The sequence below is a fragment of the Canis lupus genome, chromosome 24, assembly GCF_048164855.1.
Source record: "Canis lupus baileyi chromosome 24, mCanLup2.hap1, whole genome shotgun sequence".
NCBI classification, from domain to species: Eukaryota; Metazoa; Chordata; class Mammalia; order Carnivora; family Canidae; genus Canis; species Canis lupus.
This window is the reverse complement of record NC_132861.1, coordinates 25,167,139-25,187,173: the sequence shown is the minus strand read 5'-3', so window position 1 is coordinate 25,187,173 and position 20,035 is coordinate 25,167,139. Positions and strand designations below refer to the sequence as shown.

The 20,035-nt window shown below is 37.6% G+C and overlaps 1 protein-coding gene across 1 annotated transcript in view; it reads right to left on the bottom strand.

The window, feature by feature from the left end:
• GALNTL6 (polypeptide N-acetylgalactosaminyltransferase like 6) overlaps positions 1-20,035 on the bottom strand; it is a 1,159,236-nt gene that overhangs the window by 234,366 nt on the left and 904,835 nt on the right. The gene's annotated exons all lie outside the window — the stretch shown is intronic.

The following is a 20,035-nucleotide window of genomic DNA, read 5'->3' as shown; positions in this document are numbered from 1 at the left end:
CTAACATGTAGCTCACCCAGTTTGAAGTGAGAAGTGAGAGTACTTTTCATTATGTCTGACTCATGATAGGTGCTTGGTACATACCTATAATATTATTCTCCTTTTCCTTTCTCCTGCTTTTTCACTCTAATTTTCTATCTATGATTTGATAGAGAAGCAGCAAAAACTAGAAATTGCTTGAAAGTAAGTCAAGATTTCCCAAGAAGGAAGTGAGGTTTTTCTCACAACTGAATAGTTGCATTTAATGTATCTATTTACAAATGGGTCTGTCTCTTCCCAAGCATTGTAACCCATAATTATACATTCAGGCAGTGATACTCATACAGGTAATTCCTGGGATTGTACTTCACACTGAAGTCAGTTGGGGCTTTTAATACACACATACGCCATGGTGAATTCTCTTTATTTCTTAGGTTGTGGCAATGACAGGAATCATTGCTTTACATTGTCCTGTTATTTATTGTCACAACAATAATAAGCGTAAAGCCACTTTGCAATTATGTAGCAGAAGAGCTAAGAAAAAGGCATTGCATGAATACAAATTAGAATTCTCATATAAATTGTTTCCAACAGGAAGTGGCATTGGCCATTGATATATTCGTCTTACTGCATTCCGAATGCAGGATTGATTGTTAGTATCCAGACATTGCTTATTTAATAGAGACATCCTTTCTGTATTATGAGTCATTTACACAATTTTAACATACTGCCATGCACATTCAAATGTGTACTGAAATATAGGCGGCCCAATGACATGCACCACACGACGCAGATTTACTCAACTTGCCATAAATGTTATGTGAAGACAGAATAATGAAATATAGTCCTTATAATCTGGGGACATATGATGTAAGTCTGGAGGTGGAAGCCACATGTTGCCACAGTGTTTTCATGACACATAATGGCTAAATTGGTGGTTGAGACTAAATTCTGTTTGTGTTCAGAGGAGGTGAATTGATGACTTAAAGAGAGCTGGATTTACAGCATTTCATGGAGACGCAGACCCCTAAAAATTTGTTTTTTATGGACAGAATGAAGTACTAGTGTGCAAAATATTTCTGAATATGACTTTTGACATGACTACGGCATGTTTAAATTGGTGGCAATTTGTAGCAGTATAGGAATCCACCAGCAATATAAAAATTTAGGGGGAAGGTAACTGCCATCGGCAAAATTGGACGACTTTGATATGTTGTAGGAGAGAGAAACTGAGCTCTCCCTTTGCTGCTAGCTGCAAAGAATTAAAGGCACCAGATACATTCCCTTCTCTCACCTTCTCATTTCTTCTAGATTTCAGTTCAAATTTTCAGAGACTACCTTTCAGGGACTACTCAGTAAAATTGCTTACAACTGTCCTGCCCCAGACTTTGACCTAACCCTTGGTCTTAGTACCTGGTACTTCTTGTTTACATTGCACTACTTCATAATCTTCTAATAATCTCCTAAGCCCTTATCACCATCTCTCTGTCTCTGTCTCTGTCTGTCTGTTTGTCTCTCTCTCTCTCTCTCTCTCTCACACACACACACACACACACACACACACACACACACAAATTATCTCCCCTACTGGAATAGAGCTTCATAAGGACAAATAGTTTTGTTCACTGCTATATATACCCAGAGCATAGAAAGGCAACTCTACCACATTAAGTGCTCAATAAATGTTGAATTAACAGATGAACACAGCATGAAATTAAGAATCACTATCAAGTTGCTCTTTATTTTAAAGGCCAGCAAGTAGAGGCAAAATTGGCATGTCCAAGAATGTGGTGATCTGTATGGATTGACATCATCTTTGTTCATGCTCTTTGAATAACTGAGACTTCACCTTCTAGCATTCCAGGGACTCTGAACTCCCCTAAGTGCCAGGCACACACACTGTTGCCCAGGTGCTGCCAGCATGATTATTGATGGAGGGGGCGCTTCTGCCGATCTGGCAGTGTAGATGGAATCACATTCTGTTCAGCACTTCCAGTAATGGCAGGGGAGAATTTGGCAGGTTGTGTATGGCTGCAGTGAGATCTCTGGGCTCATTATTATCCCATTCAAATGTCCCTTTCTCATTAATATGAGACGAGGCAACCAATCAAGCAAAAAGCCCACGGTTCTCTAACTGTTGCCAGCACTATAAAAAGGCAAAGTGTCTTTTTTTTTTTTTTTCCTGGAATGGTTATAATAGACAGACTCATAGTCCATAATGGGTTAAAGCTGCTGAAAGCCCATCTGTAAAAAGCTACAATTACTAACATTACTGACAGCCATTGTGACAATGGAGAACAATTTTCTTAAAGCTAATTCAAACAATCTTTGGAGTGGTCATTTGTAGCAGTAAATAGATTGCTGCTAAAGCAGAGCGTTTAAAGAGAATTTTCCCTATCGTGGAGTTAAAGCAAGCATATTTTAAAGGTTTACTTGGGAGAGGAGGAAAAGAAATGCGGGAGACATATATCTTATTAAAAGGCACTCATTCCTCTGTTCTCAAACTAATGTGCCATGCCATTACTCCACTACATAATGAGTGAAACATTGGTGCATAATTAGGCATCACCTTATGACAGCATGAGCCGTTAATCAAACAATAATTTTAAGGGTTGCCATGGAAGAAAGGTTCAGGTTTATTCTTGGATTTTTTTTTTTAAAGTAGTACAAGCTGCTAGGTAGCAAAGCCCTGAAAAAAGAAACATCAAACCTTTAAATAACAGAATCTTTCCTTTTTAACTGAAATAATATGCCTATTCATCCTCAGAAGTTGTCATTTCTATTCAGAATTGCCTTCAAGATTTTCTTTTGGGACTTTCATCACTAAAATTATTCTAGTCTACTGAAAAGAAGAGATACATGAAGTTAGGGCCTTAAAGTTTTTGGTGAACCCGGGGTAAAAATTTGGACAAGTGAATTTCACTGCTTTGTTTTTCTCTCCCCTATCATAGCCCCACATGAAGATTAAATTTATCAGAGTTATTTTTATGCAGTATTAAAATAAGTTTTCGGGTTTAATCAATCCATTAATCTATAGTTTTCAAAAAACAAATAAAATTTAGCTGATTTGATTGTTTTGCAACTTACTGGTTTAAAATCACTAAAACTACTGCAGCCTGTAGGCTTTTCTTTAGCCATCTAGACCCCTTGAAAATTTGTATTTATTATGTCAGTTTGGATGATTGCAATATCTATTTCATTCATGGTGACAAAATACCACTCTCCTGTAAACCTCAAATCCTATTTTTTTAGTTCTCTGTCTTGTTGCCTTTAAGAGTGGAACATCACTGCTCAGTTGAGTTTTGAAGTCTCTCTGTGTTTGAAAGAAGCCCAGTTGGTCTGGTTGATATGGCCACTGAGACGTCTTGGGCTCTACAAATCCATCAGCTCCTTGGGCTGTGCGTATACATGCTACACTACTGCTCATACTAGAGGAAAGATGATTTCTTCTTTCAGTACGACTCTATTCCCTCAGGATGGCTAATGATCAATAGTCATGTCTTCAAAGAATATGCCATTTGTCAGTAGGAAGACAGGTAAGAGGAGGCTTGGGAGCACTAAATGGAGAAAAGTAAGTTTTATTTCTGTCTGTGATGAGATTGGTAGGCAGTTCAGCAAATGAAACAAGAAAGGCTAAACTAAAAGTCCATGGGGTGGGGAAGTCTGCCCGCATTGCTTTTGAGCAACAACAGAGCAGCTACCTGCTATAATCATCGTATGTTGAAAGCAACCCAGAAATTGACTGCAGCCTGCCATTATTAAATGACATGATAAGGGATGACTAGGGCATTTTTAAATGAAGGCAGATCAAGAAGTAGGGGTTGTGAAGGAGGAGGAAATATGAATTTCCAGGAAGGTACGGATCTTAACCAATTAATTCAGATTCTTAAAGCTGAAATAAAACCTAATGAAATTAAAACAATACCCTGTCTGAATGAACAGCTGAAAACAAAGGGCAAACAAGCATGCTTCCATATCAGTATATTTTAAGAAAAACTTTCTAGGTAATTAGCTTTATTATAATATATAGTATAATTAATATAATATAATAAATATTGCTAGATCGACACATTACCTTTCCCCATCTCTCTTAGAAATAACAAGCAATGACTCTTACCAGAGACTCCTATTGATCAGTTTAATTAAAATGCCATGGAATGTGTATTGCAAACATTCGATGAGGTTGCAAATAGATATTTTAGCATTCCTGAGTGATTTATTTTTCTAAAGACTCTTTAATTTGGGGAAGAACAGAAGAAACCAGCAATAGTAGTTGCCTTCAGGAAGGGAAACTGAAGGAGTGTGACACTGGAAGGGAAGAAGCTTATTTTTACCATGTAAACTCTTCTACCTTTCAAAATGTGATTCATGGGCAAGTATCGTTTGTTCATATGTATGTTTGAAAATATGTTATATTTTCAAAATATAATACAGTCAAATGTTTAAGTTGTGTACTTGAAATTGTGTACTTATCATTTTTTCAATACCTGGTACTACTTCCTCTCTCAGGCCTGGATCTTTGGGATGTTTTGGTTTCTCTGGTCCCTAATAAAGCCCAGCACCTAACATAAAGGTGAAATAATATATCCCTAAAGGCCCATTTACTTTACCATAGCCCTCTCTTAATTTTCCCCTTGTTTTTTTAAGCCACCTTGTCTCTTTTTTTAAGATTATTTATTTATTTATTCATGAGAGACACAGAGAGAGGCAGAGACATAGGCAGAGAAAGAAGTGGGCTCCTTGGGATTATGACCTGAGCCAAAGGCAGATGTTTAATCACTGAGCCACTTAGGTGCCCTGCCACCTTGTTTTAGTAAATAGGAAAAATTTTTAAAAGCTCCTTTTCACTTTTGTAATCTCTCATGAGAAATATTAACAGGGGCAAGCACTTCTACGCATACATATATGCATGAACACCGATAATAATGGGCATAGATTAAATATTGTATTTCCTTTTGAGAAAAGGCCTGAAGAAAGTCAGATAAAAACTGAGAGTAGGACTGTGACTAATTCAGGTGAGATTTGGGGGAACTGATCCCATCAGTCTATTGCTACCTTGTACCTCTGGAACTCTGCTAGAAAACCTCTGATGACTTCTTAGCTGTGTAATTTTGAGTCTATCAGGGAATTAACCATTCTAAATCCTTTACTTTTCTGCCTTTTTGATAGGACTGATGTTATCAATTCAATAGGTGTATAAAAGAGGAAAGTCTTCATGCTGCAAGAATAGACACTTGAGATAGGGGCTGCATTATTTGTATGCTCCATCTCCCCCCTCCTCTGCACTTTCCTTTATCCTTCTAGCATCCTAAATGAAAAAGGGATAAATAAAAACTCCAATTTTTGTGAGTTAAGATTAGTCTTCATGCTACTTCATTCATTAAATTGTCACCAGAATGAGTACAATATAAAAGGAGGGGGAAAAAAAGTCTTGCAACTATGGAAATTAAGGGAAGTATGTGCTTAATGAGAAAAAAGAACAGTACTTACCCATTATTGTGATTTCAGAGAAAAAAGTACAGTGATGAGGCACAATGACTTTTTGAAGAGCCTTGTTATACATGAACTGGAAAAAAATGTCACAAGCATTTCTCAAGATACAGCCCAAGATACAGGGTAATTGGCAGTTACAAATTAGTGGTGATCAGCTAAAGTATGCCTTATTGCTAAAAAGCCATCTTATTTCAAACATCTCAAATCACTCACACCACTCTTGAAATATAATCATCAAAGCTTTTCTGAATTGGACCTGCCATATTAGCCTTAGAGCCACTCTCATAGACTCATTCTAAGAATTGCTGATATGCTGTTCATTTTCTGTCTCAATAAGATCTGAATCAGACTGACATAAAAAGATTTCAGATGGATGGGCTTAAAGAGATGATCAAATGAGTGTAGAATTTTTAGGGAACTAGCATCGTTTGTGAATTTCTAGTTACCTAGAAGAGGAAATTCTTTGCAGTCTTTTAATCTTTAATTTCTGCCTTCATTGAGCTTCATCAAAAGAGAAGATTTGGGATTCCATTATATAAGGTCAATATAAAATTTACTGTATGTTTATACATTAGCAAAAAAGATTGGAAAATAAGATAAAATTCTATTTACAATGGCATCAAAGCATCAGATACTTAGGAATAAATTCAGTGAAAGATGTAGATGATCTATACACTGAAAACTATGAAATATTCCCTAGAAAAACTAAAGAGGACTGAAATGAAGACACTATTCAAGGATTAGAAGATTTACAATGGTTAAGAATCAATTATTCCCCAGTTGATCTATAGAGTCAATACAATCCCAATCAAAATACCACTAGGTTTTTAAAAAACGTATAATATGTATTATATTCCTATTGCTATTGTAACAAATTACCACAAACTTAATGGCTTAAAATAACCTTATCATCTTGTAGTTCTAGAGGCCAGAAGCCTAATATGAGTCCAGTGGGGCTAAAATCAAGGTGGTGGCAGAGCTGGTTCCTTCTGGAAGTGCCGGAGAATATCCCATTCCTTGCTCCCACCACTCTTTGGCTTGAGGCCACATTGCTTTAATCTCTGTCCCATTGTCACATTGCTGGTTCCTCTTCCGTGGTCAAATCTCCTCTACTTCACTCTTATAAGGACACTTGTAATAGTCTACTGGGATAATGCGTGATAATATTCCTACCCAAGATCCTTAAATTAATCACATCTGCAAAGTTTCTTTTGCCATAGAAGGTAACATTCTGAGGTTCCAGGGATTGAGATCTGAAATTTTTTTAAGTAGGCTCCACGCCCACCATGGAGCCCAAACTAGGGCCCATACCCATGACCCCAAGGTCAAGACGAGAGCTGAGATTAAGAGCTGAATGCCCAACCAACTGAGCCACATAAATGCCCTAAGATCTGAATATTTTTTAATGTTTTTAAAATTTATTTTTATTTTTTTAAATTTATGATAGTCACACAGAGAGAGAGAGAGGCAGAGACACAGGCAGAGGGTGAAGCAGGCTCCATGCACCGGGAGCCCGACGTGGGATTCGATCCCGGGTCTCCAGGATCGTGCCCTGGGCCAAAGGCAGGCGCTAAACCGCTGCGCCACCCAGGGATCCCAGATCTGAATATTTTTGATGACCATTATTCAGCCTACTGCAGAAAAATATAAAATTCTAAAATTTACATAGAAATGCAAAGAATCGAAAGCAGAAAAGACAATCTTGAAGAGTCTGAAGGTTTTGGTGTAAGGATAGATAAATAAATGAAACTAGGGATATAACAGTTTCCTAAATTTCTCAGTGTTCTTGTAAGAAACCCTAGCTTCCTGAGCCATTTATTCTATAAAGTTAGAGAAAATGTTTGCTTTCCCTTCTCCTAGACACATTTTCACATACCATAAGAATTAGATCTGTAGCTATTTCTTTTTTAAATTCAATTAGCCAGCATATAGTACATCATTAGTTTCAGATATAGTGTTCAATAATTTATTAGTTGCATATAATACCCAGTGCTCATCACACCACCTGCCCTGTTTAATGCCCATCATCCAGTTACCCCATCCTCCCACTTACCTTCCTTCCACCAACCCTCAGTTTGTTCCCATAGTTAAGAGTCTCTCATTGTTCATCTCCCTCTCTGTAGCTATTTCTAAAAAAAAAAAACTTCTCTTATCATCCCCAAAGTCAAATGGCTACATCTCTGGATAGGCACCTAGATTAGCTCCAAGGTTTCCAGGGAGACCATATTATATTCTTAAGTACTTACATTTAAAATAATCCAAATATCTGTATAAATGGTGCTGAATATACTTAAATAAAAAGTGATTCTTTTGCCTGAAGAGTTTGAACTCCCTCTCTCTATCTCTTAGCCTATCCAATTTTGATGATCAAACTCTAATATGTTTAAGATTCAGTCAGAAATTGAGAGGGTGGGCAATATGGCAGAGGAGTAGGGGGCCTCAACTCACCTGGCCCCACCAACTTACCTAGATAACTTTCAAATCATCCTGAACACCTACAAATTCAACCTCAGATTTAAGAGAGAACAGCTGGAATGCTACAGAGAGAAGTTTTTGCTTCTTATAAGGTAGAAAGGTGTAAAAATAAATAAATAAAAAAGAATCAAGTGGGGGAGGGGCCCTGAGAGGAGCCGAGGTAAAGTGGAGCAGGTGAGAGCCTCCAGGACAGGAAAGCCCAGCCCTGGAGAAGCAGGAAATTTAAAATTCACTCCAGATTCTTCCTGGACAGAAAAGTGCTTAGCAGGAAATCAGGCAAAATCCTAGGAGGGACAGTGGAACCTCCAGATTCCTGGAGTCACTATTAGAGGAGCTGCACCCAGGGAAAAGCTCACCACAAACCGAGGCCTGGTCTTGGTAAAGGCTGAAGCACCACAGCCCTGAGGGCATTTGGGAGAAGCCCGTGGGTCAGGTGGGTGACTCCAGATGGAGGTGGCTGTGTCCTGTTCCCTTCAGGAGTCGCGACCCCAGGAGCAGGGTTCTAGCAGCGCAGAGCCCTGGATCCTAGGGCGCTGAGCACACACAGCCCACGATCCTGTGCTCCCCTGGAACAGGTGGAGGCAGGAGGGCACAGGACAGCGAGGACTCTCCTGCCACCGGTTGCCCTCAAGCTGTGCAGATAAGTGCCCTGGCACTGCCCTCGAAGCATCCAGGCCAGTGCAGACTGGGAGACTGCCTGTAGTTACTGTAGAAGCTGACTCCAGAGCTGGAGACCTGGCCACCACCAGTGTTGTTGTTCCTCCTGGTGTCACCCTGTGCCTAATGGGGGGGGGGCACCAGGGAACAGAGCCCTCACAGAGTAAACAGCTCCCACTGAGCCTAGCACATGACAGGGGGCGGGGCAGTTCCCCAGGTGCACACACCTGACAGCACAGCAGGCCTTCCCCCAGAACACCAGGGGAAGGACAAAGGAAGAGAATGTTCTTGACCAAGCAGTGCTGGAAAGCTCCAGGACCAAGGGAAAATAGAGGGAAAACAGTATATAGATCTAGAGGGTGGGGACCCCTTTTAAATTTTTTTTCTTTTTTCCATTACAACTCGTTTTCATATCAGACTAAAAATTCCCAATATTTTTTCTCTCTTCCCACCTTAAATACAGTATTTTACCAGCTCTTCATTTTTAAGTTTTTCTCCTTTTGACTTTCATATTTCTACAATTACATGTCTTAGATATATTTTTACTTCTGGATTCCCTTCAATGCATTCAATTTAATTTTGGGAGATATACAAGATATGGGATTTTGTTTTGTGTTTTTTGTTTTTTCTGCCTCATTTTGTTCTACAATGGTGAAAGTTAATACCTTCTAAAACATGACCAGCATACACTCAGAACCAAGTGGAATACCTTGCTGGTTCATTCTGTGACATTATATTCTTTCTTCATTCCCATTCTGCCCTTGTCTTTTATCTTATTTATGTTGTGGTGGTCAATGTTGGGACTTTCTACAAGTATTGCTGCTTTATATAAATTTGGGATTGAGCATCTTCTAATATACAGAACAAAATACACTCAGAACCAAGAGGATCACCCTCTAGGACCCCTCAGATAGACTACATTCTCTCTCCACTACTACTTCTTCACCATAACCATCCCCCAACACCCCCATTTTTTCTTTTTTCTCTTTACCTTTTTCTTCTTCCTTGGAGTTTTTGGCCTTTTATTTTTTACTACTTTGTTTTAAAATTGGTTTTTCACTTTAGTGGTCTTTTTGTTTTATTTTGTTCTGATCTTCTTTTTCGTTTTCTGGTCTCTGACTTCATTGGAATCATCTAGGGTGGACTTTACTTAGGTCATAGTTGATATTTTTGACTCAGCCCATTCAAACAGCCACTCTGCACTGAACAAAATGACTAGAAGGAATAACTCACTACAAAAGAAAGAACCAGAAACAGTACACTCTGCCAGAGTTACAGAATATGGATTTCATTTCAATGTCAGAAAGCCAATTTAGAAGCACAATTATAAAGCTAGTGGTGGCTCTGGAAAAAAGCATAAAGGACTCTAGAGACTTTGTTACTGCAGAATTGAGATCTAATGAGGCCAAAATTAAAAATAAATTAGTGAGATGTAATCCAAACTGGATGTCCTAACTGCTAGGGTTAATCAGGTGGAAGAAAGAGTGAGTGATATAGAAGACAAATGGATGATAAGGAAGGAAGCTGAGGAAAAAAGAGAAAAACAATTATGAGCCCATGAGGAAAGGCTTAGGGAAATAAATGATAGTCTGAGAAGAAAGAATCTGCATATACTTGGGGTTCCAGAAGAGGCTGAGAGCAACAGAGGGCCACAAAGTATATTTGAACAAATCATAGCTGAGAACTTACCTAATTTGGAGAGGGAAACAGGTATTCAGATCCAAGAGATAGAGAGGACCCCCCAAAATCAATAAAAACCATTCAACACCTTGACATTTAATAGTGAAACTTGTAAATTCCAAAGATAAAGAGAAAATTCTTAAAGGAGCATGAGACAAGAGATTCTTAATTTATATGGGGAGAAATATTAGATTAACAGAAGACCTCTCCACAGAGACCTGGAAGGCCAGAAAGGGCTGGCATAATAGATTCAGGGTATTAAATGAGAAAAACATGCAGCCAAGAATACTTTATTCAGCAAGGCTCTCATTCAGAATAGAAGGAGACATAAAGAGCTTCCAGGATAGACAGAAACTGAAAGAATATGTGACCACCAAACCGGCTTTGCAAGAAATATTAAGGGGGACCCTGTAAAAGAAAGAGGAAGCCCAAAGAAATAATTTACAAAAACAGGGACTGAATAGGTATTACAATGACACTAAATTCATATCTTTCATTAGTTACTCTGAATGTGAATGGGCTAAATGATCCCATCAAAAGATGCAGGGTATCAGACTGGATAAAAAGGCAAGACCTATCTATTTGCTGTCTACAAGAGACTCATTTTAGACCTAAGGACACCTCCAGGCTGAAAATGAAAGGGTGGAGAACCACTTACCATTCAAATGGTCCTCAAAAGAAAGTTGGGGTAGTAATCCTCATATCATATCAATTAAAGTTTATCCCAAAAACTATAATAAGAGATGAAGAGGGACACTCTGTCATACTTAAAGGGTCTATCCAACAAAAGACCTAGCAATCATTAATATTTATGCTTCTAATGTGGGAGCTGCCAAGTATATCAATCAATTAATAACCAAAGTAAAAAGATAGTTAGATAATAATACACTAATTGTAGGAGACTTCAATGCAGCACTTTCTGCAAATGACAGATATTCTAGGTACAACATCACCAAAGAAAAAAGGGCCTTAAATGATACCCTGGACCAGATGGATTTTAAAGATACATACGGAACTTTACATCCAAATGCAATTGAATACACATTCTTCTCAAGTGCACATGGAACTTTCTGCAGAATAGACCACATACTGGGTCACAAATCAGGTCTCAATTGATACCAAAAGAATGGGATTGTCCCCTACGTATTTTCAGACCTCAATGCTTTGAAGCTAGAACTTAATCACAAGAAGAAATTTGGAAGAAACTCAAACACATAGAGGTTAAAGAGCATCTTACTAAAAGATGAATGGGTCAACCAGGAAATTAGAGAAGAATTAAAAAGATTCATGGAAACTAATGAAAATGAAGATAACACCATTCAAAATCTTTGGGATACAGCAAAAATGGCCCTAAGAGAGAAATACATTACAATACAAGCCTTGTTCAAAAAGCTGGAAAAAACTCAAATACACAAGCTAACCTTGCACCTAAAGGAATGGAGAAAAAACAGCAAGTAAAACCTACACCAAGCAGAAGAGAGATAATAAAGATTTGAGCAGAGCTCAATGAAATAGAGACCAAAAGAACTGTAGAACAGATCAACAAAACCAGGAGGTGGTTCTTTGAAATAATTAATAAGATAGATAAACCACTAGCCAACCTTGTTAAAAAGATAAGAGAAAAGACTTAAATTAATAAATTAATGAATGAAAGGGGAGAGATCACAACCAATACCAAGGAAATATGAATGGTTTTAAAACATATTATGAGTAGCTAAATGCCAACAAATTAGGCAATCTAGAAGAAATGCATGCATTTCTGGAGAGCCACAAATTACCAAAACTGGAACAGGAAGAAAAAGAAAACCTGAGCAGGCTAATAACCAGCAAGGAAATTGAAGCAGTCATCAAAACCCTCCCAAGACACAAAAGCTCAGGGCCAGATGGCTTCTCCAGGGAATTCTATCAAATGTTTAAAGAAGAAATAATAACTTATTCTACTAAAGCTGTTCTACAGGATAGAAGGGGACAGAAAAATTGCAAACTCATTTTATGAGGCCAGCATCACCTTGATTCCAAAACCAGACAAACACCCAACCTAAAAAGGAGAATTATAGACCAATATCCCTGATGAACACGGATGCAAAAATTCTCACCAAGATACTAGCCAATAGGATCCAACAATACATTAAGAGGATTATTCTCCAGGACCAAGTGGGATTAATCCCCAGGATGCAAGGGTGGTTCAACACTCGTAAAACAATCAATGTGATAGATCACATCAACAAGAGGAAAAACAAGAACCATATGATCCTCTCAGTATATGCAGAAAAAGAATTTGGGAAAATACAGCATCCATTCCTGATCAAAACTCTTCAGAATGTAGGGATAGAGGGAACATTCCTCAGTATCTTAAAAGCCATCTATGAAAACCCCACAGTGAATATCCTTCTCAATGGGGAAACACTGTGAGCCTTTCCCCTAAGATCAGGAACATGACAGGGATGTCAACTCTCACCACTGCTATTCAACATAGGACTAGAAGTCCTAGCCTCACCAATCAGACAACAAAAAGAAATAAAAGGCATTCGAATTGGCAAAGAAGAAGTCAAACTCTCCCTCTTCCCAGAAGACATGATACTGTATACAGAAAACCCAAAAGACTCCACCCCAAGATTGTTAGAGCTCATACAGCAATTTAGCAATGTGGCAGGATACAAAATCAATGCCCAGAAGTCAGTGGCATTTCTATACACTAACAAAGAGACTGACGAAAGAGAAATTAAGGAGTCAATCCCATTTACAATTGCACCCAAAAGCATAAGATACCTAGGAATAAACCTAACCAAAGAGGTAAAGGATCTATACCCTAAAAATTTCTGAAAGAAATTAAGACACAAAGAGATGGAAAAATATTCCATGCTCATGGATTGGAAGAAGTAATACTGTGAAAATGTCCATGCTACCCAGGGCAATTTACATATTCAATGCAATCCCTATCAAAATACCATGGACTTTCTTCAAAGAGTTGGAACAAATAATCTTAAGATTTGTGTGGAATCAGAAATGACCCTGAATAGCCAGGGGAATATTTAAAAAGAAAACCAGAACCGGGGGCATCACAATGCCAGATTTCAAGTTGTACTACAAAGCTGTGATCATCAAGACAGTGTGATACTGGCACAAAAAGAAACACTTAGATCAAGGAATAGAGTAAAGAATCGCAAAATGGGCCCTCAACTCTATGGCTAACTAATATTTGACAAAGCAGGAAAGAATATCCCTGGAAAAAGGACAGTCTCTTCAATAAATAGTGCTCGGAAAATTAGATAGCCATGTGCAGAATGAAACTAGACCATTCTCTTACACCACACAAAAAGATAAACTCAAAATGGATGCAAGATCTAAATGTGAGACAAGAATCCATCAAAATCCCAGAGAACACAAGCAACACCCTTTTTGAACTTGGCCACAGTAAATTCTTGCAGGATACATCTATGAAGGCAAAGGAAACAAAAGCAAAAATGAACTATTGGGACTTAAGATAAAAGGCTTCTACAAAGCAAAAGAAACAGTCAACAAAACCAGAAGACAACCTACAGAATGGGAGAAGATGTTTGCAAATGACCTATCAGATAAAAGGGCTAGTATCCAAGATCTATGAAGAACTTATGAAACTCAACAGCAAAGAAACAAACAATCCAATCATGAAATGGGCAAAAGACATAAACAGAAATCTCACAGAGGAAGACATACACATGGCCAACATGCACATGAGAAAATACTCCGCATCACTTGCCATCAGGGAAATACAAATCAAAACCACAATGAGATACCACCTCATACCAGTGAGAATGGGGAACATTAACAAGGCAGGAAACAACAAATGTTGGAGAGGATGTGGAGAAAGGGGAACCCTCTTGCACTGTTGGTGGGAATGTGAACTGGTACAGCCACTCTGGAAAACTGTGTGGAGGTTCCTCAAAGAGTTAAAAATAGAGCTACCCTACGACCCAGCAATTGCACTCTGGGGATTTACCCCAAAGATACAGATACAGTGAAATGCCAGAACACCTGCACCCCAATGTTTATAGCAGGATTGTCCACAATAGCCAAACTGTGGAAGGAGCCTTGATGTCCATCGAAAGATGAATGGATAAAGAAGCTGTGGGCTATATATACAATGGAATATTACTTAGCCATTAGAAACGACAAATACTCACCATTTGCTTCAATGTGGATGAAACTGTAGGGTATTATGCTGAGTGAAGTAAGTCAATCAGAGAAGAACAATCATATGGTTTCACTCATATGGGGAATATGAGGAATAGTGAAAGGGACTATAAGAGAAAGGAGGGAAAATGGGAAAAATCAGAGAGGTGACAAAACATGAGAGACTCCTAACTCTGGGAAACAAACAAGAGGTAGTGGGTGGGGAGGTTGGCAGGGGGATGGGGTGACTGGGCGACGGGAAGTGAGGAGGGCACTTGATGGGATGAGAACTGGGTGTTATACTAATATGTTGGCAAATTCAACTTCAATGAAAAAAAAAAGAAAAAAGATTCACTCAGAAATTCTTAAACTTAACCTACAGAAGTTTATATACAACATTCCCTTATGGGAAGGGCCCATAAAATTTTTAAAAAAAGATTTTATGTATTTATTCGTGAGAGGCATAGGCGGGGCAGAGACATAGGCAGAGGAAGAAGCATGCTCCCTGTGGGGAGCCTGTTGAGGGACTTGATCCCAGGGCCTGGGTATCATGATCTGAGTCAAAGGCAGACACTCAACTACTGAGCCACCTAGGTGTTCCAGACCCAGAAATCTTTTTAAGAAACATGCCACGAGCTTCTAATGTAGGTGGTTTAAGGACCACTTTTTGAACTTGGTCATGGAAAAATTTTTTCCCCCAGACAAAATGATGATTCACACTATTTGTTGAAGGAGATAAGCAGTGCAATATATGTATATACACACACATACACATCTTATGGAAGTAAAAGGAGTTTGGGTTTTTTTATGTGAAGAGCTATTATAAATTAATAAGATATATGTACAAATAGAAAAAAAAGCAAGCAGGATGTGTGATCAATTTCCAAAGAAGAAATATGAATGGTGAATTAAGCTATAAGACAATATTCACAACATTATAATGAACTCAATGCAAATTTTGAAAAAGAAAGAGATAACAATTTACAAATCATCACGAAGGAAAAAATGTCTCCCATGGATGTCAATTAACAATCAGAAAAATAATGTGGGGAACAGAAAAGGGTTTAAGATGGACTAAAATATTTCTAATATTAGTCTACTGATAAAATTTCCCAATGTGTGGAGGCACCTGGGTGGCTCCATTGGTTGAGCCACTGACTCTTGATTTCCATTCAGGTCATAATCTCATGGGTCATGGAGTGGAGCTCTGTGCTCGGTGCTCAGTGGGAGTTTGCTTGAAAGATTCTCTCCTTCTGTCCCCACTTGCTTATGTGCCCATTCTCTCACTCAAATAAATAAACCTTTTTTAAAAAAGTAAAGTTTCCAATGGGGAGGGCCTAGTGTCAATATTACAAGTAATGGTTCATTGTTTTTATCATATTTACAGAGCTTCATTTAAAGAGTAGCTTCTATTTTATAAGTATTATTAAGTGATTATTTCCTAGTGACAGGGGAACTCTGTTATTGTTTCTCTACCTTTCTTCTAGATCTCATCATCTATCTTTTCTTATTTAGTCCTTACAAAACGCGTATGTGATGCATTATCTTCAGTTTTCAGATGGGGAAACTAGATAAATGGCAGAGCCATTTTGAGTCTTTGACTTAATCACCTGTATTTTTAAATTCCACCCACATTATTACATTTAACAGTATTTAGAGGAAAATAGTTTTATGATAGGAAACTAGATAGGCTAGAGCTTATGTGACTATTAGGAAAAAAATATGTTACTCAAATTGAGCATAGCCAAGGGGTAGCACCTTTTCTTAGGTGAAATGAAGAGCATTTCAGAAGTGCTCAGGGGAAATGTGGTGAAGTAAGTGGGTGACAGGTTATGAAGGTAGCATGGGGCTGGGTGGTAGGCAGATATTTATACTCCCTGGGATAGGGAATATCCGAAAATTCTTGAAGAAGTGACATAATGCAAGATTTGGGAAGACAAATTCGATAATGTTCTCCAACATTGGGTGGATTGCCATGATCAGAAAATAGAGGGGGAGGTATCAGTTTTTAGGCAAATATCTTGAAGGGTGAGGAATAGTGAAAGGGGTTATAAGGGAAAGGAGGGAAAATGAGAGAAATAATAAACTCAGATATTAGTAGATTATGTCAAAATTCTCAGAACCTAAGAAAAGATCTAGGCCCTATGGCTTTGATAAGAGCCTTTTCACCTCAATTTCAAATTACTGAATATCTTAATTAGAAAAAACACTGTTATTTGTTTTCACGAGATCCTCTTGGGTGGTTTTTTTACTTGGATAACAGAGTTCATGCCAGGTGATGATGTCAAGGTTGGGAAGAAATTTCGTATGTGTGGAAAGAAATTGTGCACACTTGCTTGCTCCAACTACCTTTCGGGCCATTTTAGTTTCTTTTGGAAATGCATATCTCTGAGTTTTCAAAACTGCCTCTTCCTACAAATATATGAGCATTCCCCTTTGGTCTAATATTACAGCTAAGCTTTGCAAAATTTTATTAAAAAATACAGCAAAGTCGGCAAAATAGTGTTCCATCACTTCTGTTGATCCAATATTGTATACACACTTAGAATTATTTTAGTCTTAGAACATTGGAGTTTAGCTGTATCATTAGACAATTATCTATGGCAAGATAAAAATATTGGTCTTGTTAGTGTGATGATATAATTTAGTGCCCAAAATGGTACTGTATGCTAGTAATTACAAGATCAGTAGTTCTACTTAGCTTACTTTGAAAATGACATGGATTTTATTCATGGAAACTATTTGCTACATCTTCCTGATGCCAGGACAAATGGTCTATTCTGTATAAAAGTCAATTAAATTTTATTTGCAATTAGATAAATGCAACGTTTACTGACTTGGCCATATCTACTTTTCTAGTGTTTGGTCCATGTGCCTCATTAACTTTTCTTAGCAGGATAAAATAATTTCTTAAGTGCAATATATCAAGGATAAGTAGTTCTTTACCTGGATACAGTGGTCTGAACATTTTAGTACACTTACATTTTTAATTACTGTTATTGATGATTGAAACTAAAAACCTCAACAATAAAGAGTAAGAGCAACAACTATCATTTATTGAGGAACAAATATGTACAGGTACTGTGCTGGATCTCTTTTTTTCTATAAAGGTCATTTATTCCTCATTATAATCTTATGAGTATATATTATGCATGTAAGAAAATTAAGCATCAGAAAGGCTGAATTATTGTCTAAGAATCATGTGGGCTGTAGGAGAGAAATTAGGATTTGAATCTACATTGTTTTAATCCCAAAGCTCAATGATCCTTCTTCATATGATACTGCTTCCCATAATAGTAACACTGAAAATATCAGCAATATGATTTTATTTTAAAAAGTATAAAGACACATTGTAGGGTAAATCTTCTTTTTGATTTGTTAAGATGAATCACACCATATCAAGGATAAACTAAATGTTATGTAAAGACGAAAAACAAAATGGAGCTTTGGCTCATCTTGAAGCAGGTAACTCAGATCTCTATTTTTTGCTCTGACATTTGTCTGAAGCCACAGAACATCTGTCCTTCAAGGGTTTTCTAGCTTCTCAAACTAAAAATGTCATCAACTGAGTTCATTATCTTTTCCTCTCATTTTTTTTTTTTTTTTTTAATTTCTTGATTCCTTTTTGCCAGGGGCTCCGCAGTCTGAGCTACCCAGGCTTAAATACTAGGGGCAATTCCTCTTCCTTCCATCTGACTTTCTCCATTGCTAGGTCCTGTTGACTCCTCTCTCAAAATTTCACCTCTTCTCTAATTTCACTGCTCCTACTTTAGTGCAGCCTGCTTTTTTTTTTTCTTTCCAGAAATGTATGCGTACATTTATATATATTTACCTCAAATTAGCACATTGCTAGTTCCACAGCAATGTTTCTGAGTCACTGCCTTGATTGTGCTATTCAACTACTCTAAAACCTTCACCAGCTCTCTATTGCCTATATTATAGGGTTGTCAGAAAAATTGCAGGATTCCCAGTTATATTTGAATTTAAGAGTTGCATGGGATCTGCTTATAGTACAAAGAAAGGTTTACTTGAAATTCAAATTTGACTGGGCTTCCTGTGTTTTTATTAGCTAATTCTGGCAATCCTTTTATAGTTTTGAATATTACCAGTAAGTAATATCATTGGACTGAAGGATGGACTGTATGAAGAACAGAAGTGATGGATAAAGCTAGAGCCATTGGTTGGGCTCATTTATTTGTCAGATGATTAAAGTGATTTTTAAATTTTTTAATCTCTTTAATCATCTTTAATCATCTGACAAATAAATGAGCCCAACCAATGGCTCTAGCTTTATCCATCACTTCTGTTCTTCATACAGTCCATCCTTCAGTCCAATGATATTACTTACTGGTCACACATGAGCTATCCTATGGCTATAGACTGAATGTTGGTATTTCTTCCCCAAAATAGGTGTTGGAACCTGATCCCCAAAGTGATGACACTTGGAAGAGGGCCTTTGGGAGGTGATGAGGTCATGAGAGAGGAGCTAGGAGTTTGAGGAGGGAGTTACCCAGCTTTGACATTTGAGAAGCTTGCTAGAATAGTTAAGGTCTGGATGTTGTGGGCATGGAATTTCATTGTTACCAAGCCCATACTTTATATCTCTCCCTTGTGTACCTTTGTATATCAAACAAGATTGTTTTGTGAAAACATCTGGCCTTAGTGATATATTTTCATTCATTTTTTTATCAGTTGATATCAAGTGTTCTGGTAAGTGTCAGGCCCATTGCTTCTTGTTCTCAACAGATAAATTGCATCATTCTGGTTGTTTCTGGTCTGACACAAATAATAAGTTGAAAGACTGCCCAGTTTAGCTCTTTGTAGACAAATTTTACACAGGTTCAAGATTCTTTAGCTCTGATTTATTAACTACTCTCAAGAACATATATGCAAGCCATATGATGTTGGAAAAGCAATGCCTAGGAACATAATTCTGGGTTCTGTTCATTCCATCAATATGTAAATCATCAAGTAGAATACAAATGCCCCAGCAGCAAAATAGTCAGAATGACATTCCCACCATTGCATATGGATGAAGCCATGGCTGATAAATTCCTTCTCCAACTATGCTCTCTTGTTGCATTATTTATGGACTTTGAAAATGCAAGTTGACTCCTGCAGTAATTCGTTGGCACTATTCTCTTCCTAGCAGGATCTGTGAGCTGTAACCTGATCCTAGGATGGAAAGCATTTATCCTCTTCTTGACAGCAAAATTGTTACTCTAGACCAGCAACGATCACTTTTTTTTTTTTTTTTTCTAATTTTGAATCTTTACAACTGCAGCAGTTGAAAAGACAATTGAAGATTTCCCTGCTTTGGCTGTCTTTATCTACCTGGAAAAATATTTAATATACTTCTACGTGGTCCTTTTAATTAAAATTGAAACTTGGGATTTTTAAGGCATGTTGTATTATCTGAACATTTAAATAAATATTCTCAGTATTATTTAGTTCAATTTCTTTTTCCCCATGTCTTTTCTTTTCTTTTCTTTTCTTTTCTTTTCTTTTCTTTTCTTTTCTTTTCTTCTTTTTTCATTCTGTTAGAGCTATTAAGAGCATCCACAGAGACAGCAAAACTTGTTAAGCAAATCTAATGTAA